The sequence below is a fragment of the Cryptomeria japonica genome, unplaced genomic scaffold, assembly GCF_030272615.1.
Source record: "Cryptomeria japonica unplaced genomic scaffold, Sugi_1.0 HiC_scaffold_73, whole genome shotgun sequence".
Lineage (NCBI taxonomy): Eukaryota > Viridiplantae > Streptophyta > Pinopsida > Cupressales > Cupressaceae > Cryptomeria > Cryptomeria japonica.
This window is the reverse complement of record NW_026728895.1, coordinates 204559-212500: the sequence shown is the minus strand read 5'-3', so window position 1 is coordinate 212500 and position 7942 is coordinate 204559. Positions and strand designations below refer to the sequence as shown.

Here is a 7942-nt window from a genome sequence, read left to right as displayed (position 1 = left end):
GGTTTGCCCAGGGTGCGCTCCGAAGCGGGGTTACTGGAGCGCCCCCTCTTTTTTTGTCAGAGCGTTTGGTGGGGTTTCTCGCATTGGCTCTTCCCAGGCCCGGTTGTTGGGTGCGCTCCCACCCTAGCGCGCGCGAAGTTGGAAGTTGGGTTAATTGCCCGGGCGCGCACCTTCGCCAGGGTGGGCACCTTGGTGCGCACACCTTGGCTGGGCTGCGCACCAGGGCGGGCTCAAGATGGCACCAGCATTCCCTTTTTCTCACTATCTTTCAAAACGGAAATTTTAAAATCTCGTTTTTTTTTTGCCTTTTATGGAAATTAGTGAAGGCATCGCATCAAAGGTGCGCACCTCGCTGCCCACCTTGGTGTGCTCCGAGGTGCCCACCACGGTGCGCAACGCCGGTGCGAACCCGGGAGCGCCCCGATGTGTGCTCCAAGGTGCGGCGTGCACGAAGTCGGACCCCGGTTTGCCCCGGGTGCGCACCTCGCGTGCACCTTGGTGCGCACACCTTGGCTGGGTTGCGCGGCCTGGTGGGCACCATGGTGCGCACCAAGGAGCGCTCCGAAGTGTGCTCCAAGGTGCGGCGTGCACGAAGTCGGAGCCCGGTTTGCCCCGGGTACGCACCTCGCGTGCACCTTCGCCGGGGTGGGCACCTCGGCTGGGTTGCGCGCCCTGGTGCGCACCAAGGAGCGCTCCGAAGTGTGCTCCAAGGTGCGGCGTGCATGAAGTCGGAGCCCGGTTTGCCCCGGGTGCGCACCTTCGCCGCGGTGCGCACCATGGCGTGCACGAAGTCGGAGCCCGGTTTGCCCCGGGTGCGCACCTCGCGTGCACCTTCGGCGGGGTTGCGCGCCCTGGTGGGCACCATGGTGCGCACCAAGGAGCGCTCCGAAGTGTGCTCCAAGGTGCGGCGTGCACGAAGTCGGAGCCCGGTTTGCCCCGGGTGCGCACCTCGCGTGCACCTTCGGCGGGGTTGCGCGCCCTGGTGGGCACCATGGTGCGCACCAAGGAGCGCTCCGAAGTGTGCTCCAAGGTGCGGCGTGCACGAAGTCGGAGCCCGGTTTGCCCCGGGTGCGCACCTCGCGTGCACCTTCGCCGCGGTGGGCACCATGGCGTGCACGAAGTCGGAGCCCGGTTTGCCCCGGGTGCGCACCTCGCGTGCACCTTCGCCGGGGTGGGCACCTCGGCTGGGTTGCGCGCCCTGGTGCGCACCAAGGAGCGCTCCGAAGTGTGCTCCAAGGTGCGGCGTGCACGAAGTCGGAGCCCGGTTTGCCCCGGGTGCGCACCTCGCGTGCACCTTCGCCAGGGTGGGCACCTCGGTGCGCACACCTTCTCAATGTTTTCTTGCCTTTTCTGGAAATTGGTGAAGGCAGCGCATCAAAGGTGCGCACCTCGGTGTGCTCCGAGGTGCGAACCCGAGAGCGCTCCGAGGTGCCCACGAAGTCGAAAGTCGGGTTAATTGCATTGTTTTCCCCGGGTGCGCTCCGAGGTGCGCAACATCGGCGCGCACCAAGGAGGGCTCCGAAGTGTGCTCCAAGGTGCGCACGATGGCGTGCACCTCTGGTGCGCACGATTCGGAGCTCGGTTTGACCGGGGTGCGCACACCTTGGCTGGGTTGCGCACCTTTTGTGCGCTCCAAGGTGCGCACGAAGTCGGAGCTCGGTTTGCCCCGGGTGCGCACCTTCGCCAGGGTGCGCACCTTGATGCGCACGCCTTGGCTGGGCTGCGCACCTTGGTGGGCGCCATGGTGCGCACCTTTCGTGCGCTCCAAGGTGCGCACGAAGTCGGAGCTCGGTTTGCCCCGGGTGCGCACCTTGGTGGGCGCCATGGTGCACTCCGAGGTGCCCAAGATTGGTGCGCACCAAGGAGCGCTCCGAAGTGCGCTCCAAGGTGCGCGCGAAGTCGAAAGTTGGGTTAATTGTCCGGTTTGCCTCGGGTGCGCACCTTGCGTGCACCTTCGCCAGGGTGGGCGCCTTGGTGCGCACACCTTGGCTGGGCTGCGCACACCTTGGCACCCGCGTTTCCTTCATTTTAAATTTTTTTTTTTTACAATCTCTCAAGTGGGAAATTCTATAATCTCAACTTTTTTTGCCTTTTCAGGAAACTTTTGAATGGAGCGCATCATTGGTGCGCTCCGAAGTGTGCTCCAAAGCTCTCTCCAGCTGCGTGCACCTGCCCCGGCCGCGCACCCGGCCCCGCCCAGCTTCGCTCACCTGTCCCGGGCGTCTGGTGCGGAACCTTAGAGTAAGAAACATCACCGTGCACCTTGGCCAACGTGCGCGACTCGACCGAGCGCGCACTGGCCGAGGTGCACACCGATTTCACCTGGGTGCGCGCGCAGCACCTCGGGCGCACCGGGGTGCGCGCACAACGCCCGGGTTGCACCGTGGCCTGTGTGCTCGGGGCGCCTCGGGTGCGCGCTCGGTGTCGCCCCCGCGCGCGCGGTAGTGCGGGCAGCGCACCCCGGCCCGGCCCGGCCCCGACGAGAACGCAAACGGGCAAAAGGTTTATTCAAATAGCATTGCGACGCCCGGCGAAAAACTAAAAAAGGGTGCAACACCGGGACTTCCCGGGAGGTCACCCATCCCAGTACTACTCCGGCCCAAGCGCGCTTAACTGCGGAGTTCTGATGGGATCCGGTGCACTAACGCTGGTATGATCGCACCCGTTATGAGCTTGTCGCAGTGTGTACTTAGCAAACCGCGACCCACGTGCGAATCCACCCCGGCCACCCACCCCCGTCGAGGTGCACACCCTCCCTCGCGAAGTGCGCCCCGTTCGCCAAGTGTGAGCCCTGCCCGGGTGCGCGCACCTTGCTAGGGCGTCGGGTGTGCACCTGGCCCGGCCTACGTGCGTGCACCTGGAGGGGGCGTCGTGTGCGTGCAGTGTCCCGTCTGCAACGCGGTGCCCACACACCACCTCGGGCGCAACGACCTGCGCTCACATGTGGGCCGAGTGCACCTTGGTGCATGTTCGGGGCGCCTCGGGTGCACGCTCGATCTTGCCCTGGTGCACCAAGGCGCTCGGTTTGCCCCGGGTGCGCACTTGGTGCAAGGTGGGCACCCAAAATAGGGATCAAGCACCAAAACACAAGTTTCGGGATGCAAAATGGGACCCAAGGACCACAAATGCGTTCCAAGACCCATGATGGGTCCACGAGAACAAAAATGTGTTCCGAGACTTAATAAACAAATATTGGGTTTTAGGAGAAGAAACATGCTCTGATGCCCAAAACGAGAATCGACCCCGAAAAGGCCACAGGCCAAAAGTGGGATGCGAGACAAAAAAAAATGGGACCCGAGGACCAAAATTGGGTTCCCAGGTCGAAGACAGGGCAACCGGACAAGAAACGACCTCTAAGGCTCGAAATGAGTCCCGACGACTAAAACTTGACAAGAAGCACCCATCAGGCACCCAACTCGACACCCATGGGATGCCGACCCACCCGGGCTTCCACCTAGCACACCTTGGCACCCACCCACCCTCGCACCCAACCTCGCACCCAACTTAGCACCTTTGAACCCACATTGGCACTCACCCTGACCCTGGCACCTTGGAACCCACATTGGCACTCACCTTGACCCTGGCACCCACCTTTGCACTCACCTTGGGACCCACCCTGGCTCCCACCTCGGCACCCACCCAGACACCCACCTTGGTTCCTTGGCACCCACCTTGGATCCTTGGCACCCACCCCGACACCCACCTTGGCACGCAACTTGGCTACTTGCCACCCACCTTGGCTCCTTGACGCCCACCCCGACAACCACCCCGTGACCTACCCTGGCTAGGGTTGGTGCACACCCACCCTGGTGCCCACCTTGGCACCCACCCTATGACCCACCTTGGCACGCACCTTAGTACCCACCCCGTTACCCACCCTAGGACCCACCCCGTGACCCACCTTGGCCAGGGTGGGTGCACCCACCCTGGTGCCCACCTTGGCACCCACCCATCCTAGCACCCAGCCTGTGACCGGGCTTGGAACCCAACCTTGCACCCGCACCCGTCTTGGCCAGTGTGGGTGCGCACCCATCCTGGCACCCACGTTGTGACACACCCTTTAACCCACGCACCCTAGCACCCACGTTGGCACCCACCTTGGAACCCAACCTAGCAACTTGGCACCCACCCCGTGACCCACCTTGGCATCCACCATAGCAGTCGCCGACTTGGCACCCACCTCGGCACCCACCTTGACACTTGTGGACCCACCTTGCCACTCACCCTAGCATCGACCCATCCTAGCACCCACCCTGGCACCTTTGCACCCTAGCACTCACCCATCCTAGCACCTAACCTGTGACCCACCTTGACACTCACCCTCGCACCCACCTTGGAACCCAACCTAGCACCCACCCACCCTGACACCAACCCTAGCACCTACCCACCCTTGCACCCACCCTGTGACCCATCTTGGCACCCACCCATCCTACCACTCAACCTATCACCCACCTTCTCACCCACCTTGGCATCCACCTTAGCACCCACCCACACTGGCACCTTGGCACCCACCTCGGGCAAGGTGGGTGCACACCCACCCTGGCACCCAATTTAGAACCCACCGAGCATGTTACCCACCTTGGCACCCACATTGCAGCCCACCCTAGTACCCACCCTATGACCCACATTGGCATCCACACCCTAGCACCCAGGCACCTCGACACCCGCCTTGACACCCACCCTAGCACTGAACCTGTGACCCACCTTGGAACTCACCCTAGAACCCACCCACCCTGTGAACCACCTTGGCATCCACCTTAGCACCCACCCACCTTGGCACCCACTCTAGCACTCACCCATCCTAACACCCAACTTGTTACCCACCTTGGCACCCGCCCTCGCGTCCACCTTGAAACCCACCCTAGCACCCACCCACGCAGGAGCCCACCTTGGCACCCAACCTAACACCCACGCATCCTGGCACCCAACTTGTGACCCACCTTGGAACCCACCCTAGTACCCACCTTTGAACCCACTATATCACCAACCCACCTTGGCACCCACCCTATGACCCTCTTTGGAATCCACCCTAGCACGCACCCACCCTGGCACCCACCATGGAGCGCACCCTAGCACCCACCCACCTCGGCACGCACCTCAACACCCACCTTGGTGTGCGCACTGCGCCAACCTCTCAAAGACCCTATGTGGTGCGCTCCAAAGTGTACACCTTTGGTGCGCTCCAAGGTGCGCACCTTTGGTGCACACCGAGGTGCACACCAAAGTGTGCACCGAGGTGAGCACCAAAGTGCACTCCAGGGTGCACACCAAGGCGTGCACCTTTGGTGCGGTCAATGCAAACGAATTCGGAAGTTGGGGTCGATGTCCTAATCGCTGCTGCAGACTACACGTATGAGAATCGGACAAATAGCTTTATATAGGGGAGGTGTTGCGTTTGATGGGTCGACTCCCCTGGTTGTGTGCACTGCACCAACTTCAAAGACCCTGTCTTGTTTAAGAAGTCAAAAGTTGGGGTGGATGTCCTAATCATTGCTGCAGTCTACGCATGTATGAGAATCAGACAAATAGCTTATATAGGGGAGGTGTTGCATTCGGTGGGTTGACTCCCCTGGTTGTGCGCACTGCGCCAACCTCAAAGACCCCGCATAGCAGAAGAAGTCGGAAGTCGGATTTTGGTGAGCACCAAGGCGTGCACCTTTGGTGCGGTCAACGCAGACGAATTCAGAAGTTGGGGTGGATGTCCTAATCGTTGTTGCAGGCTACACATGTATGAGAATCAGACAAATAGCTTATATAGGGGAGGTGTTGGGTTTGATGGGTCAACTCCCTTGGTTGTGCGCATTACGCCAACCTCAAAGACCTTGTTTTCGTTAAGAAGTCAAAAGTTGGGGTCAATGTCCTAATGGCTCCTGCAGGCTACACATGTATGAGAATCGGACAAATAGCTTATATAGGGGAGGTGTTGGGTTTGATGGGTCGACTCCCCTGGTTGTGCGCATTACGTCAACCTCAAAGACCTTGTTTTCGTTAAGAAGTCAAAAGTTGGGGTCGATGTCCTAATTGCTCCTGTAGACTACACATGTATGAGAATCAGACAAATAGCTTATATAGGGGAGGTGTTGGGTTTGATGGGTTGACTCCCCTAGTTGTTCGCATTACACCAACCTCAAAGACCTTGTTTTCGTTTAGAAGCCGAAAGTTGGGGTCGATGTCCTAATTGCTCCTGCAGGCTACGCATGTATGAGAATCAGACAAATAGCTTATATAGGGGAGGTGTTGGGTTTGATGGGTCGACTCCCCTGGTTGTGCGCATTGCGCCAACCTCAAAGACCCTGCATTGCGGATGAAGTCGAAAGTCAGAGTTTGGTGTGCTACAAGGTGTGGTCGAAGGTGCTCACCTAGGTGTGCACCTTTGGAGCACAGGAAAAGTGCCCTCCAAAAGTGCGCACCTTTGGAGTGCACAAAAGTGCCCTCCAAAAGTGCGCACCTTTGGAGCGCAGAAAAGTGCCCTCCAAAAAGTGCCCTCCAAAAGTGCGCACCTTTGGAGCGCAGAAAAGTGCCCTCCAAAAGTGCGCACCTTTGGAGCGCAGAAAAGTGCCCTCCAAAAAGTGCCCTCCAAAAGTGCGCACCTTTGGAGCGCAGAAAAGTGCCCTCCAAAAGTGCGCACCTTTGGAGCGCAGAAAAGTGCCCTCCAAAAAGTGCCCTCCAAAAGTGCGCACCTTTGGAGCGCAGAAAAGTGCCCTCCAAAAAGTGCCCTCCAAAAGTGCGCACCTTTGGAGCGCAGAAAAGTGCCCTCCAAAAAGTGCCCTCCAAAAGTGCGCACCTTTGGAGCGCAGAAAAGTGCCCTCCAAAAAGTGCCCTCCAAAAGTGCGCACCTTTGGAGCGCAGAAAAGTGCCCTCCAAAAAGTGCCCTCCAAAAGTGCGCACCTTTGGAGCGCAGAAAAGTGCCCTCCAAAAGTGCGCACCTTTGGAGCGCACAAAAGTGCCCTCCAAAAGTGCGCACTTTTGGTGCGCACCAAGGCGCTGGTTCGGTCGTTGCAGGCGAGTTCGGAAGTTGGGGTCGATGTCCTGAGCGGAGGTGCAAACTACACAGGTGTCGGAATCGGACAAATAGCTTATATAGGGGAGGTGTATGCTTCGATGGGTCGACTCCCCAGGTTGAGCGCACCGCGCCAACCTCAAAGACCCTACGGTATGGATGAAGTCGGAAGTTGGGTCCGATGACCAATTCGATTAGTAGGTATGCTCATGAGGTCGGAATTTGGGTCCGATGACCTGCCATGTGCAGGAAGGCGAATGTTGACACTGTGCGTTGCAAGGTGCACACCAAGGCGCTGGTGCGGTCTTTTTAGTCGAGTTCGGAAGTTGGGGTCGATGTCCTGATCGGAGGTGCAAGCTACACAGGTGTGGGAATCGGACAAATAGCTTATATAGGGGAGGTGTATGCTTCGTTGGGTCGACTCCCCGGGTTGAGCGCACCGCGCCAACCTCAAAGACCCTACGGTATGGATGAAGTCGGAAGTTGGGTCCGATGACCGATTCGATATGTAGGCATACTCGCGAGGTCGGAATTTGGGTCCGATGACCTGCCACGTGCAGGAAGGCGAATGTTGGCACTGTGCGTTGCAAGGTGCGCACCAAGGCGCTGGTTCGGTCGTTGGAGGCGAGTTCGGAAGTTGGGGTCGATGTCTTGATCGGAGGTGCAAACTACACAGGTGTGGGAATCGGACAAATAGCTTATATAGGGGAGGTGTATGCTTCGTTGGGTCGACTCCCCGGGTTGAGCGCACCGCGCCAACCTCAAAGACCCTACGGTATGGATGAAGTCGGAAGTTGGGTCCGATGACCGATTCGATATGTAGGCATACTCGCGAGGTCGGAATTTGGGTCCGATGACCTGCCATGTGCAGGAAGGCGAATGTTGGGACTGTGCGTCGCAAGGTGCGCACCAAGGCGCTGGTGCCGTCGTTGCAGTCGAGTT

The 7942-nt window shown here is 59.4% G+C and overlaps 1 non-coding gene across 1 annotated transcript; it reads right to left on the bottom strand.

Moving 5' to 3' along the window:
* Positions 1 to 2545: 2545 nt before the first annotated feature.
* Positions 2546 to 2664, bottom strand: LOC131863958 (5S ribosomal RNA). The gene has a single exon (XR_009362850.1). It is a non-coding gene; the product is annotated as a 5S ribosomal RNA (ribosomal RNA).
* Positions 2665 to 7942: the final 5278 nt, after the last annotated feature.